This window comes from Dama dama, chromosome 5 (genome assembly GCF_033118175.1).
Source record: "Dama dama isolate Ldn47 chromosome 5, ASM3311817v1, whole genome shotgun sequence".
NCBI classification, from domain to species: Eukaryota; Metazoa; Chordata; class Mammalia; order Artiodactyla; family Cervidae; genus Dama; species Dama dama.
The window spans coordinates 39070402-39096877 of record NC_083685.1 but is presented as its reverse complement, the minus strand read 5'-3'; the positions used below and the strand labels follow the sequence as shown (position 1 = coordinate 39096877).

Here is a 26476-nt window from a genome sequence, read left to right as displayed (position 1 = left end):
GACAGCACTGTCTTCTTCCTATGATCCATCTTTCTTTCCTCTTGTAATAGTGCTCCAAATTTCTTTTCTTTGGCAACACTATTTTCTTACTTTGAGTCTGTTCCTTAACTTGTTTCCAGGGACACAGTGACCAATACAAGGGCCAAGACAGGCCAAGAACATCTAGTGAGAAATGTGGAGTTTTTGTTGAAAAGACCATTTGTACTGGCCTTGAATCTGATAGCATATGGTCAGAGCTAAGCACCAAGAAAGCTAATAGAATACTGTTGACATTGTTTAAGTCGGCATGTCTAGTCAGGCTAAAGATGATTTGACCAGTTATGCCAAAGAATAAATTGGTTTTTTTTCTTGTTTATTTTTTCCTTTTGCTTAAGTTGTTTTGAGTTTGTTGCTCTCCCTTGCTATTATTTTCACTGTTGTTTTATGTGTGTGTGTGTGTATATATATATATATATATAATATGATCAGGGAAACTTTCATGCCAATTAAAATGCTTTTGAATAACTAATAAATTAAATCTATATTAATTTAAAATTTCTCAAGCAAAAATTGAAGTAAATTTATACATGAAAATTACATCAAAGTACTGTTTTGTTTTATTTCATTTGAATGTTTAGAGCATTTTGGTAAAAAGCAAAGATGGAATTTTTTAAAGAAAATATTGTATTTAAGGACGAGAAAATTACCCTTTATATGCTTATTGTGATGTGTGATGATATTCAGAATAAAGTTAAAAGCTAATGGTGCTGCTGCTACCTTGAGCTTGGAGTATGAAGGCAGTGAAATGAAACATCAATGCATACCATTTATTCAGAAAGACAACCAAAACACCGAGACAGGATCTACTGTTAACCTCTCTTTCATCACTTTTCTATGGAAAAGATGGTCTTTTTAATAAGTACATACATATCATTAGCCATTTTTCAACCTCTAATTAGAACAATACATTATGGTACTTGTTACATTAACTATCTAAGAAATTATGTGGAAATGTTCACATGTGTATTACACGCATATGCAGGAAAGTACACAGTTTCATATATACCAGTAAAAATAATCTGTTTAGTCTTTCCATATTTAAGTCTATACTTGAAAACTGCTTATTTCTGCACAGAGGGTTGAACTAAGACATCTGCAACCCGCATGTTTCTGTTAGAGGACCCATTTTGGAATTTAAGAATTTCTTCTGTTAGTACGTGTGTTAAGTCACTTCAGTCATGTATGACTCTTTGTGACCCTATGCAATGTAGCCCACTAGGCTCCTCTGTCCATGGGATTCTCCAGGCAAGAATACTGGAGTGGGTTGCTGTGCCATCCTCTCTGTTAGTATAGGGACGCATAATAATCTCTAATGAAAGTAAAATACTCAACTGAAATGGTGTGGAAGATCTAGGAAGAGAGCAGAGGAAGAAAGAATTGGAGACGATAGAAAAATGAATGTTTGAGGGAGGATCCTTCCCTATGGGACAATCTCCCAGCTACTAACAAAGCCTCTTATACTGTCTGCCCAACCCAGTTCAAGGAAACGAGGACATAAAGTGTTGTCCTCTGGCTCATCTCTACTGGGAGCTTTGCTGAGATCAGCCTGACCTTTCAAAGAAGCATGCATACCAGTGTATTTGGTCTAATTTAGAGCAGATTTCTCTTGTCATCAGAAGTCGAAGGAGAGATGATAGATTTTCTCAGGCATCACCAGAGATAAGAATGGCTCATCCTTCTAAACCAAAAGTTCTAACTTAGGTTGGGCTTGAAAATATATTTCATGAACTTGTTGAGTGGACTGTGTGCTGAAAAGGGCACAGACAGGTGGTCAGGAGACAGCAGTTGTGGCTCTAGCTCTTCCAATAAGTAGTTGAATGACCTACAGTACCAGTGTCCTCCTCTGCAGGTGATGACTCTTATGACTTCATCTTTATAGAAATACCTGCAGATCCAACACTAACTCATCACAGAGAAGCTAAGCTGGATGAAGATGAGGATAAATTTTCATACTCAAAAAGCACTTTAAAAGACACAAAGGAAGTCTTAAAAATAGCTCAAAACAGATTATTGGCTTGTGTAAAGAGAGTCTTAAAAATAACTCAAAACAGATTATTGACTTGTGTAAAAAGAGCCTGAATTTACCTGGAATATGAATAAAGAAAAACTAAAAAAAAAAAAAAAAGTGACAGTAATTATGTGGCTCTAATTATTAAATTATCTGAAATATAGTATTCTCCCTCATCCACACAATCCAAATAAGATTACAACACAACGTATCCATTGATTATTTTCTCGAATGTGAAGTTTTGAGGCTTCCCTGGTGGTTCAATTAGTAAAGAATCTGCCTGCAATGCCAGAGATCCAGGTTTGATCGGTGGGTCAAGGAGACTCCATAAGGAAGGAAATAGCACCCCACTCCAGTTTTCTTGCCTGGAAATCCCATGGACAGAGGAGCCTGACAAGCCTCAGTTCCTGGGATCACAAGAGTCAGACATGATTTAGCAATTAAGACACCACCACTGTGTGAATTTCTATATTTCTAAATTTTTTGCAATGGAAATATATTAATTTGGCTTTCAGAATTTTTTTGAAATAATTTTTTCAAATAATAAAAAAACTCTTCCTTTATCTTCTACCATATGCTCAGAATTCCAAACTTTTTGCATATATTATTTGTTAATATATGTGAGATCACAAGTTTACATCTACTACCATTTGGGTGAGAAAAGAAAGTTAGCTCCAGTCATTTTTACAACTTCTTTAACATTTCTCATCATCCCTACATCTCTGAGTAGCAGTGACTGAGGAGGAAAAGAGCCTTTTTAAATGTGCCAGTATTTTAACCTCTTTCAGTTCGCAAATTTCTTTTAGTTACAACCTTCTTTCCGGAATGTCTTAGACTTGAGTGAAATTGTCAGGGTAAAAACTGATCCATATTTACACATGAAAAAGTATATTAAATTATTTGTCATATTTTATTTCATTTGAAACTTCAGAGCATTGTGTTGAATATAAAAGTAAAGATACACAGTCTCAATTTCCCCGTGTTCTTCTGTTAAATGGTGTTCAGGTAGATGGAGTTTTCATAATTTTATGGAGGAAGGAATTGTTTTGTCACTAAGTCATGTCCAACTCTTGTGACCCCATGGGCTGTAGCCTGCCAAAGGCAAGAATCCTGGAGTGAGTTGCCATTTCCTTCTCCAGGGGATCTTCCTGACCCAGGGATCGAACACGTTTCTACTTCACTGGCAAATGGATTCTTACCACTGAACCACCAGGAAAGCAGGGAGGAAGGAGACCTACATGCAATCTGATTTTCAACATGTTGTTTTCTATTTAAGATCCTCTTTGCTTCTGGGTTCCCCTTTAGACATCCCCTGCTGCACTGCATAATTCTAGAAGCCTATTTATTTCAGGGAAGTCCTTGTCTTTTAAATTGTCTTTGTTGAAACAGGATTTCATAGTTATGTCGATCCTCCATTGATCCATTATCATTTTAGCATTTCCTCGTTTCGTCACCAAAGAAGTAGGAACTTCAACCACCGATAATCCTCAACCCACTGCAGACTACAGGAACCAAAAACACAGCTTCCAATTCATCTGTCCACTTCCATCTAGGCTTGTTGGACTTCTTCAAGGGGTGTACAACACAAAAGGTGTTTGAGAAACAGGCCCGTGGCTTTGATGTCCACAGATGCCTCATGATTTTTGTCTAGATGTTCCTTAGTTCCATACGTGCTCCCCAAGGGTGATTCACAAGGCTGCAAGAAAAGACTGCTGGCATCGTGTTTCCTAGCTCTGTTTTTTGTCTTCCTTTCCCTTCTGAAGTTCACTTGAAGTGGACCTGTATTCGTTCCATTGCTTCCCACTGGAAAGAAATGACCTCACAGCATGTCTTTCTCTGGTTCAATGTGATGTTAGCCATGTCCCTGTCTAGGAGTCATAATGGCAAAGGGAATAAAAGGAAAAGAAGCAGGCTAAGAGTAGTCGTAGTTATGAGTACAGTAGTTACTAGTCTACCGTAGAGTAGTTATGGGTAGACATTACATGAATATATTCTGAATAGATATTCCAGAATCATCTCTGATAGATAAAAGCCAACAGCTGCATATTGACAGATAAAAATAAAGAAATATATGGAAATGGATAGTTAAATGACATTCTTTTATAACTGAATGTCTCAGTAATTAGAAGGTATGCCCCTCATCTTTGGGAGGATCAAGCTCAATCAATTTTAATAACCTAGAAGTAATTTTTGAGGATTCATGAATATGAATTAAATTCTCAGTGTTCAAAAGAACACTTTTTGGATTCCCTTGTCTAGAAACAGCATGCACAGGGAGTGGTATTTAAATGACAAGTCACAAGATAATTTGTGGCAGTCAGAATACCACATTGCTTTTCATAGCTAACCCACCAGAGGGAGGGAAATGTATACATAAGGCATTTGTAATCCCCATCCTTCTAGTCTCTGACTTTACTTCAATAACAATGGGAAATTGGCCCTTTTATGTGGAAAAACCATTTTGTAACAACAAGGGCCAAAGTATAACAAAGACTTAGTTATAGAAAAACAATCACCAATAGTTTCATGAATACTGTCCAAAGATAATTTGACAAGGGATTTTTCCACAAAGTTAATTGCTACACAAAATAAGGCTGCATTCAAACAGCTAATTGCTATAAACCAAAAAGAGATTCCAAGAATGTCTTGCCTAATGAGCTTTCTGCAACCTTATAATAAAGTCTCAGCACTGCTTAGAAAAAGCAATTTTCCACCAACCATAGGAGAGCATGCAAACCTCTAACTCTAATTTATTTAATCTAGTTTATTTCATTTCTTTTTAGTTTTGATTTTTATAAAAGCTTCAAAGAGCAATTTGTTATGAGTCAAACATAAAGTGTTCTTCCCTGCCCAGCCTACCCCCTCTCCATCTTTCTAAGAATTCCACCAGGACATAAGAGATTAACTAATACCTTCCCTCTTTCTTCCTCCCTCATCTGACCTTTTTTCTCTTTTTTTGGCCATGTGGCATGTGGGATCTTATTTCCCCAATCAGGCATCAAACCCACAGCCCTTGCAGTGGAAGTGCCAAGTCTTAACCACTGGACCACCAGGAAAGTCCTTCTCTCTCATCTAAACTTGTGACTACTGGCCAATATACAGCCTAAAGCAAATTTCCCATTATTCTCAAGAAGTAACCATGAGCATGTCTATCATGAAATGAAAGCAAATATGTATATAAAATAATTAACAAATTGATAGACTACTTGAGGTTTGTTTATTCAAGTCTCATAAAATGAACAGGAAGAAATAAAGGATAACAGTACAAATATAGAAATCACCTTCAAAAAAGTAGTGATTTATGGAAGCCCATCCTTCTATGTGTGTGAGTTTGAGGTAAGAGAAAACAATTGCTTTGTAAAATAGAAATAAAGATTGGTATTCCTCCTCTGTGTGCTCTTTTTGTCTCAGAATCTATTCTTTTCAAAGAGGCAAGAGATTTTCTTCAGGATTCTATTCTATTCTATTCTATTTAGAATAATGTTCTTGACAAAGTAATGAAACTGATATGAGAAACATGTCAAGTGTTCATTATGGATAGTACCTCCAGGGATTACCTCTTTGTTTCTTAAACACCCTAGACATAAATGACGGAAACAGACACTTACCAATGAGAGGAGGAGTTAGCTTTGCAAAGTAATTTTTGTGAACATATTGTGCTTTAATAGTTGAAAATTCTTGGCTACATTTGATTTACAATCTTTTGAATGAAAGAAAATGACAAAAGTGAAGGTTAATGTTAAATATATAATAAGAGTATTAAATAATGGCATGAAACTCCTAAGTTTATATATTTGTAATTATACTAAATCTGTATACTAAATTTATATGAATACACAAAATTGATGATATATAAATATATATAACTATACTAAACACCTAAATTTATATATTAAAACTAATTTACATGTATAATTGATACATGTATATATCATACTTACATATCTAAATAACATGTATGTATGATGTCAGTATTCTTGCCTGGAGAATTCCATGGATAGAGAAGCCTGGTGGGCTACAGTGCGTGGGATGGCAAAGAGTTGGACACAACTGAGTGACTAATACTAACACACATATTGTCAGAATTTTTGATACATATTTAGATATATATCAGAATTTTTGATACATATTTAGATATATATCAGTGTTATCTACATGTATACATACATATCAAAGATTCTGGCAGACTGTGTGTCTATATCAAATTGTGTGATCAGTAAATTTTGTTTTTATGGGTTTTATAGTAATTACTTTCATGTCCCAAGAAGGACACGTTGATGTTCCTTGGATTAGAAAAGTATGATAATTCAAACTGAATTAAATTTAAAGTGATGTTTGTCCCAAACTCTTCAGTTTTTTTAATGATTAGTGTACAAGATGAAATCTTGAACAATTAGACAATATAAGTAATCATTTCAGAACATAAAAATGAACATATTGAGAAACACATTCCAATTCTAGTCAGTTTAAAAAGAATGTTTATTACATACTATTTTGAAAATAAAATATGCAAATGGCCACTAACTAGAAAGACTGAATTATAGTATTTAGCAAAGTTATCAAAAACTTGGAAATAAGACATCAGAGTGTACATACCATACTGGGGATTTTTTTAAAGGCACACTGGAAAATTATTTAATTATCTAGGTGAATACACCAGTGTTCTAATTGCTCAGAGCCCACATATTGAGCAGTTACATGTCAACTTGCACAATTCTGTCCAGTTGGAAAGAGAATTCCAAAGGTTATAGTTTTACTGTTCTGTATGCCATTGATTTATTTTTAACAATCTTGTTCTAATCTTATTTAAAACTAGTACTGACAAATGCCTGATTCCTCAAATGTTCTTAAAACCTGCTTTATCACTTTGCTTATTTCCTCATTAATTGAGTTTAAAAAACTGTCATGTTCTGTCAATATTTGTATGAAAGTTGTGGTTTAAATTTTAATTTTTATATTTTAACTTGATGGTTTTGGAGAACTCACCAAGATGCTGAAGTATCCCAAGTGGATTTACTTGATGGAGACAGTTAAATTGCAGTGACTGTGTGCACCTCACAGGCAGTTGTTGCTCAGGTGTGTTTTCTTGACTTTCAGAGCTGATTCCCAGGTAGGATTAGCCCTTTACTTTTGTTGATATTTCATATCTTTAGTTATTGTTTTGTTGTTATTGATATTCTAATGTAAGGTGCAAGCACCTTACTTAATAACCAGTAAGTTATTCCCCGTGACTGGCAGCAAGGGTTGGAAATCTGGTTTTACTGTCTGAACATTTTGGTGGTATCTGTTAGGATAATAGATGCCTATTGAGATGAGATGGTTGGCATCACCGACTCAATGGACATGAGTTTCAGTAAACTCCAGGAGTTGGTGATGAACAGGGAGAACTGGTGTGCTGCAGTCCATGGGGTCGCAAAGAGTTGGACATGACTGAGTGACTGAACTGAATTTTCTGTTGGAAGAGGGACAAGAGAGAGAATCACTTGTTAATGTATTTTTGGTTATTTTGTCTATTTTCTTTATTTGTGAGGTCAAATTGATTACGAACATATTTCCTGTCAACTAGAAATGAGAACAGCTTTTTGCAAGCTAATCCAGTTAATTTTGTGTTCAGTGTTTATTTTTGGTCCATGTCTGAGTTTGGACAAAATATAACTATAAGAATTCTTTATGTGTCTATAAGTCAGAAAAACCTTCACTCTTTTGTGTGTGTTTGTGTGAAATATTTTTCCATATTACTAGATGTTGTTATTATTACTACAAAACAAGTTATATTCTGACTAGGATATAGAGTTTATTATGTACATCCACAAATCTAATAATCCCTACCAAATACCTAGAAAATAAACATCTAAATCTTTAAATGTGATAGCCTTTAAAAAAGAGATTGCATTTTATAGAATATACTAGCTCAGAAGTTGTATGTAAGAATCCAAATGGATACAAGAAAGGTTAAAACTTTGAATAAATCATATTGGGTTAACATTTAATAAATCTTTAATATTTATACTGATTTAATATAATATTTAACTATATAGTGAAAGCGAAAGTCTCTCAGTCATGTCTGACTCTTGGCAACAACCCCATGGACTATACAATCCATGGAATTTTCCAGGCCAGAATACTGGAGCGGGTAGCTTTTCCCTTCTCCAGGATATCTTCCCAACCCAAGGATCAAACCCAGGTCTCCTGCTTTGCAGGCAAATTCTTTACCAGCTGAGCCACAAGGGAAGCCCAAGGATGCTGAAGTGAATAGCCTATCCCTTCTCCAGCAGATCTTCCCGACCCAGGAATTGAACTGGCGTCTCCTGCATTGCAGACAGATTTTTTTCCTAAGTGAGCTATCAGGGAAGCCCTTAACTATATAGAGTACGACATAACATTTTTTGGAAATAATATTTGTATTTTCACTAAGAGACTAGTTAACTTGTTGAGTTTTTAAATTTAAAATATTGGCTTATTATCAGTTAAGATAATTTCTACATAATGTTTATAACATGATTTTGAAAATTATTAAATTTTATTGTACTAAATTTATTTATAATTATACAAATAGTTTATATAAAGAGTGATTTAGAAGCATATGGGATCGATTAAATGTAATTTCCAAGACCCTTAGTTAATTTAAGATTCCAAACTAATATTGCTACTGCTAAGTCACTTCAGTCGTGTCCGACTCTGTGTGACCCCATCCCTGGGATTCTCCAGGCAAGAACACTGGAGTGGGTTGCCATTTCCTTCTCCAACGCATAAAAGTGAAAAGTGAAAGTGAAGTCGCTCAGTCATGTCCGACTCTTCGCAACCCCATGGGCTGAGGCTCCTCTGTCCATGGGACTTTCCAGGCAAGAGTACTGGAGTGGGGTGCCATTGCCTTCTAAATGAAGGGAATTCATGGGTGTTGTTTTGATAATCAAATACTTTCCAAGTGATATAGAATACTGAAACCTTGATCACCAAATAATTAGTTGATTATGTTCCTATGTGTGTGTATATATTTGCTTTTTTACTTTGTGATGTTTTAGAGTGCTTATTCGCATGAATCATGTTATTAAATATTTTCATGGTTGCCACTTTAAAAAGATGTGGATGTAGGTAGGTCAACATATTGTGTGTGATTTTGAGTCTTACTGGTTTGCTAAGATGCTTTGTATGACAATTATCAAACATTTATCTTATCTCCCAGTTTTCTCTGTAAAGTGCAAATAGTTATTTTGAATACAAATTATAGTTAATATGGGTAATTAAGACTAAGGTGGAAGTAATAGTAGAAGAATTGTGTGAGTATGTATCTAAGACAATAGTATGTGTTTTATTTATCAAGATGATTGAGTCTACAAAATTAATAAATGGCCAGGCTGCATGAGAAGTGAGATAGTTAAAATCAAAATTTTAATAGGTGTATAAAGTTGTAAGTAGCAGAAAGTAATTTTTATTTGTCTAAGTTTATTATACATGTAAATAATGAATTTGAAAAGGAGCAATGAAATCCATTAAATCTTGATTAGATTTGTTCATTTCTAGTAGATTTGTCGATTTATCAAGAAGAGAATTTTTAAAAGGAACTTGTGGATATTTTATCACCAAATATTATATTTGCACAAGCTTCACTATATTTAAGATCAGGTTCTGTTTCCCACTGCAAGCCTTTGTCTTTCTCCAGATTGCAAACTGATTTCCTAAAACTTTATTCTCTAATAGGTGCAAAAAAATTGTTAATATTTGCAGAATTTTTTCAGATTTTTTCTCTGTAAGGGTAGAAATAATGTTCTTTCAAGTTCTATATCACTGTCGTGAAACTGGAGTTCTCAAGTCTGAATCTTTTAAATACTGAATTTATACATATTTTATAAGCAGAACTGAGAAAAGGAAATTATATTGCCTATGAATGATCAGAAATGTCATAGGTCATATTGAGTTTTCATCCACAGACAGAAAACTAACGCTAGTAAAAAAAAAAAATCAATGAACAGCTGGAGACCAAAAAAAAAAAAAAAAAGGTGCTTTATTGTAGTAGTCCTCAAGTTACTTTATTTAATGTAATAGATACATTTGTTAATTCATGTCATAATTTAATGAATTTCATTTGTCTACTCAGTACCTTGAAGGTGAGGGAAGAATCTAGATTCTACTTCACTAGTAGATTCTGTCCAGGAAGTGTTTGTTAAAGTGTGAGACTGTGAATTAACAGTGGTTAAATAGAAAATATTCAGTGAATTAAATTGAGAAAAAAAAAAAGTCTAGTCAGAAAATGGAGCTGTAAGCATCTCTGCTTTTATTAGCTTCTTGGCTGATGTGAAGCTGAATTGGAGTCAAAGTACGGTCATAGCAACAGAAGAGGACATTGGTAGAAATAAGAGACTTGCATGACTACTGTTTTGCTCACAGTTGATTCTGTATCCCTCCTCTGAGATAGCTTTGCTTATAGATGGACTGTGAGGAGCTGCTGAAATCTACTGTGAGAATTGTCCCTCCTGTGTTCTCAAAGAGGATGTGTGTCCTCCTTCATTTTTTTTTTTTTCTTTTTATTTGTCCTTGTTTCCATGTGCTTGCTTTCAGCCCAGCTCTATATGTTAGACAATTTCTTCCTTAAGAAATGAAGCCTGTTTCTGCTTTTACTGCAGGGTCAGCAACAAACAGAAGAGTGGCTTCCAGTACAAATACAATGACTCCTCCTGCCCTAATTACACAAAGCTTTTTCCACACATTCTTTGTTACCTCTGTGGTCAGCTCAGATCCAACTCAGAAATAGCGTCATCACCATGAATATCTATCCATTTCTCCCGAGTGAATACAGCATGGAAAAGAATTCCTAGAGGGAACTTTGCCAAGTATGGCCTTGAAGGAATTGCTAAACTGTTCAATGGTTGAATTGAAAAAAAAAAAAAATGTTTTTGATGTGTGATGTGAGGGGTGTTTACAATTTTCCTAGCTTCACTAAGATGCTGCTTCTTCCCTCTAAGTTTCCATTGTGTTCTTGAGTACCCTGGATAAATATTTGAAGTGCAAAAACCTGTGGACAGATTTTATGTCTTACCATAGGTCTGGAGGACTAAGGTGACTCCTTAGATTTACTGCTATAATGTAGTAAAGAAATCATGGATTTCAGATTCGGAAATGCCTGTGTAAAATCCCAGCTCTATTACCTACAATCTTCATTATCCAGAGCGACCACATCTCAGTTATGAATCTCATTTTCCTCATGGATAAAGCAGGAGTAATAATAACTATTTTTAAAAAATCATTAGAAACCTGTTATAAAATGTCTATTACAAAGCTTGGCATCCTGAATGTAAGCAATAAGCTAAGTATTATTATTAATCATGTATACATTTCATTATTGGGTTTCCCAGGTGCCACAGTGGTAAATAATCTGCCTGCCAATGCAGGAGACACAAGAGATGTGGGTTGGATCCCTTTGTCAGGAAGGATCACCTGGAGGAGGAAATGGCAACACACTCCAGTATTCTAGCCTGGAAAATTCCATGGACAGAGAAGCCTAGTGGGCTATAGTCCATGGGGGTCAGAAAGAGTCAAACATGACTGAACGTGCATGCATGCATTACATAATTATATTTTATTCAGGTACTGTTTTCAAGTTGTACAAATTATACATGTGCATCCTTAAGTTGTACACATTGTACAAGTGTATCCTCACTGTACAAGTTGTGACATTTTAGTGCTACCACACAATATTTATGACTAAGGTATGCCTCTAACTTATCCTCTTAAGTGAGTTGATTCTATATACACACACATGCATACACATGCCTTGTCAGAAAGGTTGTTTAAATGCTTAGGAGAATTTTCTTCATGCCTATTAAAATTTCTCATATCCTTTTGATGATCCCATCAGAGATAAAAAAAAATCTAGACTAAGTGATCAATATCTTGTGTGTCATTGCTAAGATGTCATGGAGCCCAAACCATTGCATGCATGAGTGGACTATGAAAATTAGCTCTGGGTGAGAAAGCCCATTAATAGAATTATGTAGGTTTTATTCCATGATGGTTTTCTGTCTCTGGTTAAATATTTCTTGGTTCTTAGCTGCACCTTCAGACCTATGTTTGACTTTTTTTTTCCATTTCCCACCAAATCCTAAACATTCCTCTTGACCCCACCTCATGATTTGTCTTTGGTTTGGAGTTGAACCTGCAACCTACTTAGGGCACATCCAAACTACATGTTCCTTGCTGGGATCGATGAGTTTCTAGGTCGGTCAGTCTTCTGTGGTATTCTCACCTCCATGAGTACCATGGAGGAAATCTCTGGATCTCTGAGACACATTTTTGTGTTTGTGTAGAAAAGCTCAGTGTCTTAACTGATGAAGCCCTTATGCTGTCAGACTCCTTTAATTGGTCACTCTGGGTTCATAGAAGAGTGCCTGTGTAATTTAGAAACTTCTTCATTTCTTTTTTTCCCTTTTTTAAGAAAATTTACTGTAGTTATTTATTTTTGATGTGGGCCATTTTTTAAAGCCTTTATTGAAAGTGTTACAATATTACTTCTGTTGTCTGTGTTCTGTTTTTTTGGTCATGCGGCATGTGGGATCTGAGCTTCCCAGCCAGGGATGGAACTCACACCCCTGCACTGAAAAGTGAACTGTTAATCGCTGGATCACCTGGGGAGATCCTGGAACTACTTCAGGCTTAACAACATCCTTTTACCTCCTGCAGGTACCATGGCTTTTAAACTCTTCAATGTGCACTCACTCTTCTCCCAAGGGCAGCTTTTGTTCCTTCCTTCTAGCTTGATCTTCAAATGTAATCTTTGTTTTTCTGTAGTCCACACTCTTGGCTTTTTGATGTAGTTTGTGGAGGAAGAGATCCAAGGTATTAACTGGGAGATAGACATTTTCAGCATGCTTTATCTCTGGAAGGAAAGATGGAAGAGTAAGTGGAACTGGCAGGAAAAGTTGTTCTTGGTTTTTCATTTTGTTATATTTGTAAATAAAGCAGTCATGATTCTATTTGGAAATGAAAGACAATATGTTTGCAATGAGAAATAAGAAGTGAAAATATTTCAGATTTGTCCACATATTTAATATTTATATAGATAAATTAGAATTAAAAATCACCCCTCTATTACTTATTTGGCATTTCTTTTAACCAAAATATACTAGGAATCGTCATCACCTGCTTCCGCTGACAGTCTGTACATTGGCCTCTGGCCATGAAAGTCTGCACAACTAATTCTCCAGGCTTGTGACCTTAACTGCCTCTGGCTAACACTGACATGGGAAGCCAAATAGTGAATAATCTCCAGTACTTTGTGCTTTTCTTGCCTTTAAGCCTTTTAGTCACAGTTATAAGTCCTGTGAGGTATATACCTGGGAGCAGCATCCATAATCTCTGGCTTACTTCTCATTGTTCTCTGAACCATTACTATAGGTCTATAGAAATTTATTTTTCACCTATTTTTGAGAACATGCTATGTCATTTCAGTTGTGTCCAACTCTGCAACACTAGGGACCTTAGCCCACCAGACTCCTCTGTCTATGGGAGTCTCCAGGCAAAGATACTGGAGTGGAGTGGATCCTCCAGGGTATCTTCTAGACCCAGAGACTAAACCCACATCCCTTATGTCTCTTGCATTGGCAGTCAGGTTTCTTTGCATTTATTGAACAATTTGAAAAGCCACACAGGGTTACTAAGGAAACTAACATTTGCTAAATGCTATGATACAGGCACTAGAGTGCTACCCACGTTACATGAGGCTTGGTCTTCTGGTTTTAAACCAACCAGGGGCTTCTGCCAGCATCCAGGAAACTACTGTGGAACAAGTATGGAAAACTCACATCCTTACTTTCTCCTAACACTGGGTATGAATCATTTCCTTCATTTGCAATAAGATCCAGAGGAAGGACATTAAAGCAAATGCATCAGCCATCCTTGTGGCATGAACAAATATTACCAAATCAAGTTCCAACAGGAATTAACAGAAAATGTCAACTGGTATATAAGAAGGCATTATGAGATATAGGGAAAGAGAAGTAAAATGGTAATGACTCAGAAGAAAATCCTGCCCTGAAATGAGTTTAGTTCATGACACACACAAAAAATGGGGAACACATTTGTTTCTTATTCTTAGTAATATAAAAGAAAGCTTTAGTTCTGTTAAACAAGGGCAGGCCTGGATAAGAAAAGTATGAAATTCAATAAGAAATGATTGCCAAGTATAATGTTCACTGGGAAGGATAAACAGCATATTTATACTGAAGAAATTCAAATTAACAATAATAAGGTAGACTTACAAAGCATTTCCAGCATCTAAAGAAAAGAAAAACAGGAATAAAAATTTTGAGTAAATTAGAAACATAGAAAAATAACCATAGCAATATAAGATGTGATTGAAGAACAGGAAAAATTAAATGAAAATTAACTACCAGAATTAATAATCAAAAGTGTAAATGAAAAAGCCTTTTATGATCAGACTAGAACTTGGGTCAGCTCTGATGGCCTGTAGACAATACACGATGCCCTGTACAACTCTAGTGAGTGCCATTAACATCGAGTTTGAAATGTACAGCCTTTACTTGGAATTGTGAAAGGCATGGTAACATAAAAGATAATAAATCAGTTGTCAAAAGTGAGTAAGAAAGTAACAATAAATACTTTAAACACTTTAAAAAAATGATTGCCTATAGAATACTGAAACCAAGTTAGAGTCAGATCCCTCCTTGGGTAAAATAAATTCCTGAGAAAAATTATATAATATTTATGAAACTTTCACACTGAAAAAGAGTTGAGTAATGATCATTCCAAATACTACCAACCACTTGAAAATATGGGTGTTCAGGAATGAAAGCCTCTAGTGAATGTTCAGTGACACATTTGAGACCACTGTAAGAGAAATAAGAAAATATTTTCATGTATGTTTCCATTGTGTTTCCCCAAAATAAATATATTTTAAGAGATTAAACCTCAGATAAGGAATATACCACTATCCAAATCCACACATGCTAATATTTTCTACATTTTTCAGTCTTTTATATTAACCTCTGAAATGTAGTAAGCAATGATAAATTCGGCATGAAATAAGTCAAGGAAGGTGTACAGAGAGGTTGGAAAGAACATAAATTCAGAAAAAGAAATGAGCTCAGTTTGGAAGAGTGATTATTAGAGAATAGAAAAAGAGGGCTCAGCTCTAAGAAGGAAACAGAAAATCAAGTGTATCATATTTTTTTCATGCTAGCAAAATATAGAATGGGCTGATTCTCCATTCAGAAAATGAAGAGCATATGAAAATAAATGATCTTTAAATACCAGATATTGAATACAAGAAATCCAAAGGGAAAAAAAAAATCATAGCACAATGAAAAATTTAAACCTTCCAAATGAACAAGAATTTTCAAAACATACACACACATCTGTGCCACACCCACTGTCATATTGTAACCTTTCCTACACCAAACAAGGTGTTTTAAATAGCCACCAAAGAGAAATAAAATTTTAAGACAGATTTTATTTAATATCATTTTCTAATTTTGTCTATGTTTAGCTCTAATATAGGAACTGTGGTACTTTATCTTTTGATCTTTACTTTCTGTAGCTGTTTCTGTGTAATAAAAAACTTGATTCCATCCAAGTGATGAGTTTTGTCATTTATAAGATTAAAGATCTTGTAATAAAAATAGTTCGATAATTATATTTAAAATATTTTGACTACTGCCTAAGATTGAGGGATATAATTAATGAAAGCTTAATGTTAACATTTCTTAATAGTTAAGTTATTCTGCTAGTTTATAAATGAAAACAGTTTTTAAGCTTTTTATTAGATAACTATATCATAATTTTAAAATGTGCTTATTACTAAAGAGATATTTCTCCAGACAATAAAAGCCTCAAATAGTATCTTACACAATATGTTGTATTTCATTAACAATTAAATTGTTCATAAAGTAAAGTTTTACTCCTGGGAAGGGAAATCTAAATCATTTTCTCGAAATTATCATGTGAAATATTTTTGAGGAAACAAACCTTGGCATGTTAAAACACTCTCAATGCATCATGATTTCATTATAGCTACATAGTTTAAAGCATTTGTGAATTAGAAAACACCTCTGGGAAACTCCTCTTCTCCAATGTGAGGGCAACATTTTTCTGTGGCCTTTCCTATAAGGCCTACCATTGTTCTCTGGGTCTCTCACAGGAAGCACTGGGCTAGTTATCTAAGTACAGAAAACTATTCTGACATTTTATCAGATAAATATGATATGTTCACCTGATTCTTTCAATCTGCATGTTAAACATGAAACATAAATACAGAGACCCAGCTAGGCCATGTAGCCAATTCAGTTCAGAGCAAAGAGGCAGGTGAGAAGTTCTATACTGAGGGATCCTAGCTGTTGCCTCCACCATTACAAACATGTGCTGCTCACTCTGCTTTATTTGCCAGAATTCCTAGCAAATGATTATAGAAAATTACTGAATAATTAAAAATAATTACAGAAATATATTTGCCTGGCTAGATATAAGTGCCTTGAATGATAAATCAATAAATAACTTTTAAGAGTATAAAGTGACCTAAATAAAGAGTAAAAATTTTGGAAAGAGAACATCTGCTTCAACACCAGAATAAAGAATATGGTACAGAAAAAAGACAGAAAAAAGAATATGGTACACTTTCAATATATTCCATAGCTTTCAATAGAATGTAATGAAAAAAATTAGATATTTGGTTATTTCCTATATATTGAAAATAAAATAAGACAAAACTAGGCTATGAATATATCTTTTGGGTGTTTTTTTCAATGCGCAAATCAGTGATGATAAACTGGTAGACTGGAAAGTTGAACTGTTTTTGTCATGTTGTTTGCTTTTTCCTGCTTTCTCTTTGACATCTTTATTACCGAATCTCATTTAAATGTGCAAGCATCAGTGGCATTTTTTAATTGACCTACAATGTCAGTGCCTTCTCAAGGGCATCAATTTACCATGTCATTAATTATTTTGTTACTAGTTCTTTAAGCAGAGCCCAGTAGACACACTGCACTCAGTGAATGTCAAAGAAATGGTCTAGTGCAGAGATAGCTTAGATAGATCTTATATCTTCTGGCATGCCATGTATTTTGGTACTCATACATTGCTGACCAGAGGATTTTTTAAATTCTAATTTACTTCATTAACATGAGAAGTGAAGACCTGTATACTTTGGCAGAAGCACCTGATTCCATCTTTTTGATAATGTGTTTTTGGAAAATGCCATATTTGGAGTTCTATACTATATAAGCTATAATTAAGTGCAAGTAACATGTATGTTAAAGAATTTGGCCATCTTAGGTGGTTTAGTTGCTAAGTCATGTCTGACTCTTGCAACCCCATGGACTGTAGTCCCCCAGGTTCCTCTGTCCATGGGATTTCCCAGACAAGGTTACTGGAGTGGGTTGCCATTTCCTTCTCCAAGGGATCTGCCTGACCCAGGGATCAAACCCAGGTCTCCTGCATTGCAGGCAGATTCTTTACCCACAGAGTCATCAGCGAGGCCAATTTCTCGGAGTCAGAGAAATGAACATAGTAAAAATAAGACAGATAATTTTGCAACCATTCAGTAACATCAACTTTCATCACCAAAATACTATTGCTATTACAACATTAAAATAATAAATTTTACGTGTCAAAAATTCTTTGTAAGTATTTTGATAAACATTTAAGTAAGATTAGAGTTTCAATATTGAAAAACTTTTTCTATTGTTCTTATTGTGACTGTCTGTTGTCTTTATTCAGATTGGTTATTAACAGGGAAAATAAGAAAATAAAATAATATATTGTAAAATCAACCACCAACAACTAATTTGACATTCCCAAACTTGTTTTATCTTTATGATCCCAAGTTTTGCTTTCTTTTATGTGTAGTGAGGATTGTAGACATCTGTATAGCAATCTGAATTGAGACTCCTTGGAAATTTTTATAATTTCCCTGCCAATATTTTATGGTAGTCTCACCCATACCCATTTTATTGGCAATTAATTTTCAAGAAAATTTCTATTATTTATTACTTTCTTAGTTTTCTTTAATTTTTATTAAAATAATTCTCTTCTGGCAATCATGTATCACTGTTTTATTGAATTACATTGCATAATTGCATTAAGTAACTCTGACACACATGTGTTAGAGAATGAACCTATATTCAGCAAGCTCTAGTAAGCAAATATTTCCAATGGCTTAGCGCCTACTTGCCTTGAGTGTTCAGCATTTTATAGAGGCAGTGGAAACTTGGTTATTGTGATAATATGATTTATAAGAAAAAATATATTTGGCCACTTAGAAAACCAGTCTTCTGGTCTTCCTTCATAGTTCCTGAATCATAATCCAAAATTGAAATTTCCTGAGCATAACAGCAGACCAATTTTGTCATAAAACGTGGTCTCCTGTCTTTAGTGAAAAGCTTCAGAGTCATAAAGGTAAAATAATATCTTGTTATTCATAACAAGACCCTTTCCACCACAACTGGGTTTCTATTAATGAAGGACTTTGGGCCAGTGCTAAGGATGGAGGTTGGTTGCTAGGGAAAATCACCAAGAATAGAAGCTTGGAATTTTCAGTCCCACTTCCTGATTTCTAGGGAGGGGAGAGGGGCTGAAGGTTGAATGAAATACCAATGACCAATGATTTAATCAATGGTGCCTATGCAGTGAAGCCTCCATAAAACCCCCAAAGAACTGAATTTGGAGAGCTTCTGGATTGATGATCATGTGGAAATTTGGAGAGAGTGATGTGCCTGGAGATGGCATGGAACCTCCAAGACCTTTCCCGCATACTTTGTTCTATATACTCCTTGCATCTGGCTGTTCTTGAGTTACATTCTTTTATAATAAATCAGCAATCTATTATGTAAACTATTTACCTGCTCTGGCAAATTAATCAAACCCAAGGAGGGGCCCTTGGGAACCTCTGATATATAGCCAGTTGATCAGAAGCATAAGGAACAACCTGGGCTTGCCAGAGACATCTAGAGGGGCAGAGGATGGTCTTGCAGGTCTGAACCCTTAACCAGAGGAATCTGAGGCTACCTCTGGGTAGATGAGAAAACTGGGTTGAGTTGTTGGAAATTCAGCTGGTGTAGGAGATTTGCTTGGTGTTGTGGGGAACCCTCTCACCACTCACACTGGAGATTGATCTCAGAACAGAAAAAGTTACCCTTGGTAATCAGTTAAGCAGAATTCAGTAAAAGAGTTTATGTAATATTTATCAAATTCTTCACAACTATTATGTGTTATTGTAGTAATAAGAAACTGGAAAAAACTTTCACTAATGATGAATCACATTTCCTTTAATAATTTGTTAGAATGAAAGACACAAGAATCACAGATTAAATGTGTTTGATGAAAATAAAATAACCTGTATCCATATTATTTGAGGCATGTGTTAAATATATGACACTTCTGTGTTAAAAATGATGATAGGAATAAAATTCACACAAGCATATAACCTAACTAGTTATAAGTATTTTATATACAATCAGTGTAAATTACTATTGTCAGCAACTCTGAGATCTTTATAAAAACAAGAATAATTTTATAAAAACACAATATATTGAAATATGAGTTAAAAGAAAATTGGTAGTAAATATGCATGTAAATGGGGCTTCTCAAGTGGTTCACTGGTTAAGAATCCAGGTGCACTGCAGGAGACTCGGGCTTGATTCCTGTGTCCGGAAGATCCCCTGGAGGAGGAAATGGCAACCTACTCCAGTTTTCTTGCCTGGAGAATCCCATTGTCAGAGGAGCCTGATGGGCTACCATCCATGGAGTCACAAAGAGTCGGACATGACTGAGCAACTGAGCATGAATGTTCACACATACATGTAAATGTATCAATGACAGATGAAGTTATTATTTTGAATCAGTGTTTTGTGGTCCAACAATCTTTCAGCATTTAAGTAAGTTTATAAAAGTGCAAGTACATTTTAGTATTTTGCCTCATCTCTTCAGGGTTGTCAAAACTGGCTCAATATTCATTACTATAAAGTGTTTTGAGTCCTTTTTAAGAGTCATAAAAATTCTAACAAACTATTTAGTGTTGACATGCAAGATAGAAGACTTGGAAGAAAACAATATAAGGTCAATAAAAAGAACTTGGCAAGTTTGCCTTTAACTGAAAAAATGAGGCCAGGATCAAACAAAATTATTCTGTAGTTCTGTTAACATAGCTAACCAATAGATATATGTGATTTTTGTTTGATTAATTTGGATAGGATTTAGGCAGTCTTCACAAAAGAATTTAAAACATTTATGTTGTTCTCTTCTAAACTGGTTTTGGTGCACCTAATATTAATTTTACATGCATTATCAAAATTGTAGCTAGATTTTATATTTTATGAGAAAAACCCATAAGAAGGTATATACAGTAAAGAAATGAGCTCTTGAAATAGAGCAGGAACCTGTGGTCCTTGCCCCCCATGTCCTCAGCCTCTGCCCTTTGTCCGTGAAAAAACTTTAGCCAAGGAGTAAGTTTAATTAGAGAAATGAAAAACGCTAAAACAAAGGAAAAATGGTCCAACAAGACTGAATAATAATAGTTTAGCCATTAAACATAGTCAAGGACTTTAGTTCTCCTTCAAGGGCAATTGATAATATTCTGTGCCATGACCTTTCAGCTGTCTGATAGACACTGAAATTCCCACCAGGTGGAAAATGATAACTACATACATGATGACCAGACTAGCCATGACATGAGCTGCCACGATTCCAAGAACTGGCCTCAAAGAAATGGGAACAAACTAACCCTGGAACTAAAGACTAACTGTACTTAAAACAATCAAGATGAGGCTGATGAGACCACCACATGACAAATTTCAAGATGACTATCAGAGCTGACTACTATTTCTGCTTGTAGCACTTCCCTGGGTTGTTTTGCCCACTGATGGTCAGTGGGGAGAGTCGCATTTGGAGGAGAATCCCCTGGTTGCCACTCTTCAAAATAAAACAAGCGTTCCTTTCCACCGACCTTGCCTCTTTACTGGCGTCTGAGTCAGGAGCATCCAGACCCCACTTTCGGTAACAGTTTTGGAGCCCCATGTGGGGCGGTTGTGTTCTCGCGACATCTGGCTCCCCAGGGTTTCCCCCAGGAGAGCCGCGGCCATGACACTGCACCAGAACGGCTGTGAGGAGCCCGCGGATCTTGGCTAGCTGGCTCTGAGAGGGAGGCTTTGGGGGACATTCTTAGAAGTTGCTGAAATCATGTGTTCCTGGGATCCTCCCCGTTTCCCCTCTGCTTGCTGCTGGCTGCCAACTTAATGCTTTTTCCTTGGTGGAAGGGAAACATGCATCCGGAGGAGGTGATGAGTTTCAAGACTAAGTCCACTGGTGTGCACCAGGCAAACTTCTCTTTTGAGCATGAAGTGCTATTGGGGCATTTTGCCTATAGTTCTGACACGTGTCTGATTTGGGGGACCATTTGTATGGGAGAAGTCTTTATTGGGGACTCCATTGGTCAGTGGTGATCCTCTCAGAGGATGTGTGACAGTTCTGTTTTCTGGTGTGTGAGTGTGTGTTCCATTTGTGTGACTGGTACTCTTGTTGCCATTTGTAAAATGGGAAATTCAGGTTCAACTCATTAGAAAACTTTAAGCAATGAAACTATGACTAAAGAAAAAGAAAGAGAATTTTTTTTAAACCCTGTGTTGCTGACAGTATTCCTCAGACTCCAGAGAAAATTGGTTAAGATGAAACTTGAAATTCCAAAACTTTTTGCTTTTGCAAATGCAGTTAGAGAAAGCTAGCTTGATAAATGCTGTTTTCAAAATTCTAACCACGAGAGAGAGAGAGAAAAAAAAAATATGCCTCGGAGAAAGCTTGAAATTAACTCTTATCATGTCCTTGAAATACAAACACAGCTCACTTTGCCTGAGACTTTAGCCTTGGGTTAATTAGAACTTCAAGCCAAGGGGGGATAAAAGGAATTGGTGGGGAGGGAGAGAAGCCTTTTAAATCGAGTGAGTAAATTCAAATTATTCTGACTGTTATTCATAAACTGATAAGTTCTATATTGAAATATAAAATTTGAGATATCTGTCTGAATATCATGTGTCTATATGTGATATTGTCATAAATGGTTTCAAAGGCTTTCAATAAAGTCTTTGAAAAAATTATGTTTCAGGAATGTTTACCTAAAAATAGTTTTTCCATATTTTTGGTAACTTTAAATTTTAGAGTTTTTCTAAATTAAGTTTTTTGATGAAAATTAATTGAATGTCTAAATCATTTTTAAGGTAAAATACTAGTACATTACTGGACAAATTTAAGTTTACCTAATTTTGCCTTCTTATGAGAGAAAAAGCACTAAAGATGTTTGGATTTATTAAACACACATCTCATACCACATTAAAGAGAAATTATGCTATGAGGAAAATGTATATTTTTAGAGGTTATGGAACGTGTTCTTAAGTTTGCCAATCAGTAAATAATAGTATAACAATTAAATTACTTGTTTCTTGGGTTTTTAAGACCTTTAACATTTAAAAATTGTAACATGTAATTAAAGCTACTAAAGATGACAAAGAAAGCATTAGAGTGTGTAAAGCAAGAAGAATATGTGCTGTCAGAGAGAGAAGATATAAAGAAAGGAGTTTTTTTTAATTTTTTTTTTTTGAGGAAAAATGATGATAATAATTTTGTCCTAGAGCTGTTTGTTTCTGGATGGGGAAAATTAAGGGACAAATCATGTGGATACAAAAAGTGATTAAAAAAAAAAAAAGTTTGTGGAAAAAAAGGGAACTTTGAAAAAAAAGAATTTTGTATGTTGTCAGGAGTGATTAAGATTAGACTGGATTTAATTAAATCCAGTTAGTATTTAAATTTAATTAAATGAACTTTGTTGTAATAGTAAGCTGATACAAGACTGAAATTTGGTTGTCTTACTCCCTGTTAAGAAAACAAATTTTTCCTGAAATATTGAACTACTTTTGATAACAAACTGTAAGTTTCTTTCTCTAGCTATCTTTGAGTATTCCAAAGAGCCCCTAATGCTAATGTGCTGTGCTTAGTCATGTCAGACTATTTGTGACCCCATGGACTATTACCTGCCAGGCTCCTCTGTCCATGGGATTTTCCAGGCAAGAATACTGGAGTGGGTTGCCATGCCCTTCTCCAGGGTATCTTCCCAACCCAGGGATTGAACCCACCTCTCCTGCATTGGCAGACAGATCATTTACCACTGAGCCACCAGGGAATCCTCTAAAAAGTCCCTAGGCATCTCAGAAGAAATATTAAAGTAACTAGGATTATTTGATAACTTTCAGATCATACTGTTGAACTGGGTAAGAAATTTAAGGAATTCTAATGGAAAACTATTGTTTTGCTTAAAATCATATTTTTGACCCCAATGTTCTGGATGGAAAAAATTGTCTGTTCAAGTTATCACAAAGTATACTTACCTATGATGTGTATCACTACCTCTTGAGAGGGAATTCCTCACTAGGTCAGATGACTGTTGCCCGAATGTAGCTTAACAAATGAATGTTCACATTTCAATTACTGTCCATGCTGAATTATTTTAAAATATAAATGACTGGCATTGTAAAAATTTTTTTTTCATTGGTAATTGTGGGGGGGTGGGTAAAATTTCCTAGTTTTCCAAGTTGAATTCAATCTCTGTTGCATTTCTCCCCACTTTCCACAATGGAGGGGGTGATATGGTATTAAAAACCCACACTGTTACTAGAATTTTAGCTTCCCCAACTGTCTCAGTTTCTTTCAGATAGAACTTCATTATCTTTCATATAGTTTTCTGCCCCGGCCTTTTTAGTTTCTAGCATGTAGTCTTCCCATCTTCCAACCTGTTAATATTTTCAGAATAATATGTTTTTCAATGTCAATTCATGTAACTTTTAAAAAGTTTTCACACCTCATTGCTTTCTCATAACAATGAAATCCTAAACAGATTCAATGCTAATCAAAATCTAACCTCCTCCTCTGTCTTGATTCTATCTGACATCCTCTGCCTCTTTTTTTTTTTTCCTATATTTTATCTCTACCAAATTGCCTATGTTTCACCGCCAATACACCACCAATATATTGTGTTTTAAATGACCACATTTTCACACACCTGCTCTTTTGCCCAGATTCTCTTATCTTTCTTCATCCAGCTAATCTTAATCCATCTTTTAAATTCAAATGTCCCTTTCCCCCAAAATTTTTTCCACTGGCCTGGGTCACAACAGGTCTGATGCCCTGTACGTAAACCTCTGAAACATCATTGGTTCCTTAAAATATATAAGACTTAACTACTGTGTTGCTCTTCTCTTTTCCAATTGGCCATGAACTCTCCAAGGTCATGGACTGATCATATCTGAGAACTTGGAATCCTCAAACCTTAGAACACTGCTTAGCAAAATGTAAGTACAATCACTGCATCTTAATTTGCTTCAATTAAATGTGTAGGTGTGTAATCTTGGACTTTTTTTCACATTTCCTTTAGCTTAGCTTCTTCATCTATACATAACTACACATACTTAGTGAGTTGTGCTAAGTTTTAAAAGAGACTATCCATGTAGTGTTTGGTCAGTATTAAATGCTGATAAATGTTAATTTACGTCATGGTTCCACCAAAGCATATATTGGAAACTTGTTGGGTGGTTCCCCTTAATACTTCTGTAGGATTTTCTGTTTATGTGAGTGATGCAAGAGCTACCTCTAGCACTTATTACAAGGCTCCTCTGGCCATAGTTAATGGGCCCAGGATGACTTCTGATATAATAGCATCAAGGGTTTCCTTCCCTAGTATCTGAACCTGAGAACCAAAAAGATTGGTGGCTGTTTTGAGGTGTAAATGGATACCCAGGCAGAAGCAGAGATGAAAGAAATAGAAGGACCTAGAAGGCATTAACTTTCTGCTTTCAGATATTTCTTACAATCCAAATGCATTCCTGTTTTCAGACCCTATGTTTATTTTTTATCTAAGTTTCTCTTTTGCTTGTCGCTAGGTTTCTGTTTTACAAAACATTCTAACCAAACAAATGAGATTAAGTTCTCTTTAGAAGACAGTGTAATTATGATTTTGTAACAATACATTTAATCAAATACTCAATGGCTGATGGCCACACAGCATATGCTATGTTTATATTAAAAATATGAGCTGGCAATATGTGACCAAAGTAATGAGTCATGGTTTTCACGATATTCAACTTTCAACATCTACAAAAGAGAATTACAGAGGCAACAAAATATGTATTCCATAAGCAGGTAAAGAACATAATAGTCATCCATTTATAACTGTTTTTTATCATTTCACTGATAAGACACTTCAGAAATTGTAAAATATATCCTTGCTGTCCTGGATATGGGTATCATGGGCCTTTTCTTTAATGAGTATCAACTTTCTTTACCTTCACTCAATGTCATGTCTCATCTATCGATTCTTCCCTCCATCAAGATCAATGCACCAAAAAAATCTATTTACTTTATAATGCAATATAAAATACAAATGCTTTGAAATATTAATGCCCAAAGGATTATTTCATTTGAATAAGAAAAAAGGACATGATTCCCTTGCTGCCTTTCAAAAACTATTATTACTGTGAATTTAGAAAGTGTGGAAGTAAGATTAAAGTATCATTGAAAATAGACTTGGGAGAAAACAATGCTAAACATATTTTAAAATGGCAAATAAAAGTTGTGGATGGCATTTCTTCCAAACAACCAAGATTCATTGTCTTTAAAATCTACTTCTGAATTGAAACTCTTCAGAACGCCACTGCTCAGAGTAACTTAATGCTGAGCTTTGATGTCCTAAAAGGTTTTCTGCAGGAACTTTCAATTATGCAGACTCTGCCTCCCTTACATTTTCAGAGCCCTCTCACCTAGATTGAATTGTTGTTCCTTTGCACTTGCATTCTCTCTGATGGATTTTTTTTCTCCTGTCTCATCGGAGTGCTTCATATCATGTTTTCACATCCGCCTGCCTTTCTCACACACAACAAAATGATGGTACATAAACGCTGGTTTTGGGGGACTTAATCATTAATTGATGTGTGGAGAGATCTCCTTTCTTCATATCAGCGTATAGATTTCCTCGTGACTTACAAAATGAGGATACTGCCTTTTAAGTTGAGGGGAATAGCCTGACCCATCAAAACAGATCATAGATACAGGTATAGATACAAAATATACACACGCATGTATATGGTTACATCAATTTAATCTTTATAACGTCTGTATGCTCCATCAGTGAGTTGTGTCCAACTTTTTGCAACTCCAGCTATAACCTGTCAGGATCCTTTGTCCATGGGATTTCCCAAGCAAGAATACTTGAGTGAGTTGGCATTTCCTTCTCTAGGGGGGCCTTCCCAACCCAGGGATCAAACCCACATCTCCTGCTTGGAAGACAGATTCTTTGCCACTGAGCCACCAGGGAAGCCCTTAACCTTTATAAATACTTATTATTATATATTATATAATTATACAAGTAACATATTTATATTAGAGATGTAT

At 35.3% G+C, this 26476-nt stretch overlaps 1 protein-coding gene across 1 annotated transcript in view; it reads left to right on the top strand.

Moving 5' to 3' along the window:
* Positions 1-24358, top strand: part of LOC133055532 (uncharacterized) — a 109637-nt gene extending 85279 nt beyond the window's left edge. Inside the window, exon 4 of the mRNA XM_061140709.1 lies at positions 24318-24358. The gene's annotated coding sequence lies outside the window, so the exon portion shown is untranslated. The remainder of the gene's footprint in view (positions 1-24317) is intronic.
* Positions 24359-26476: the final 2118 nt, after the last annotated feature.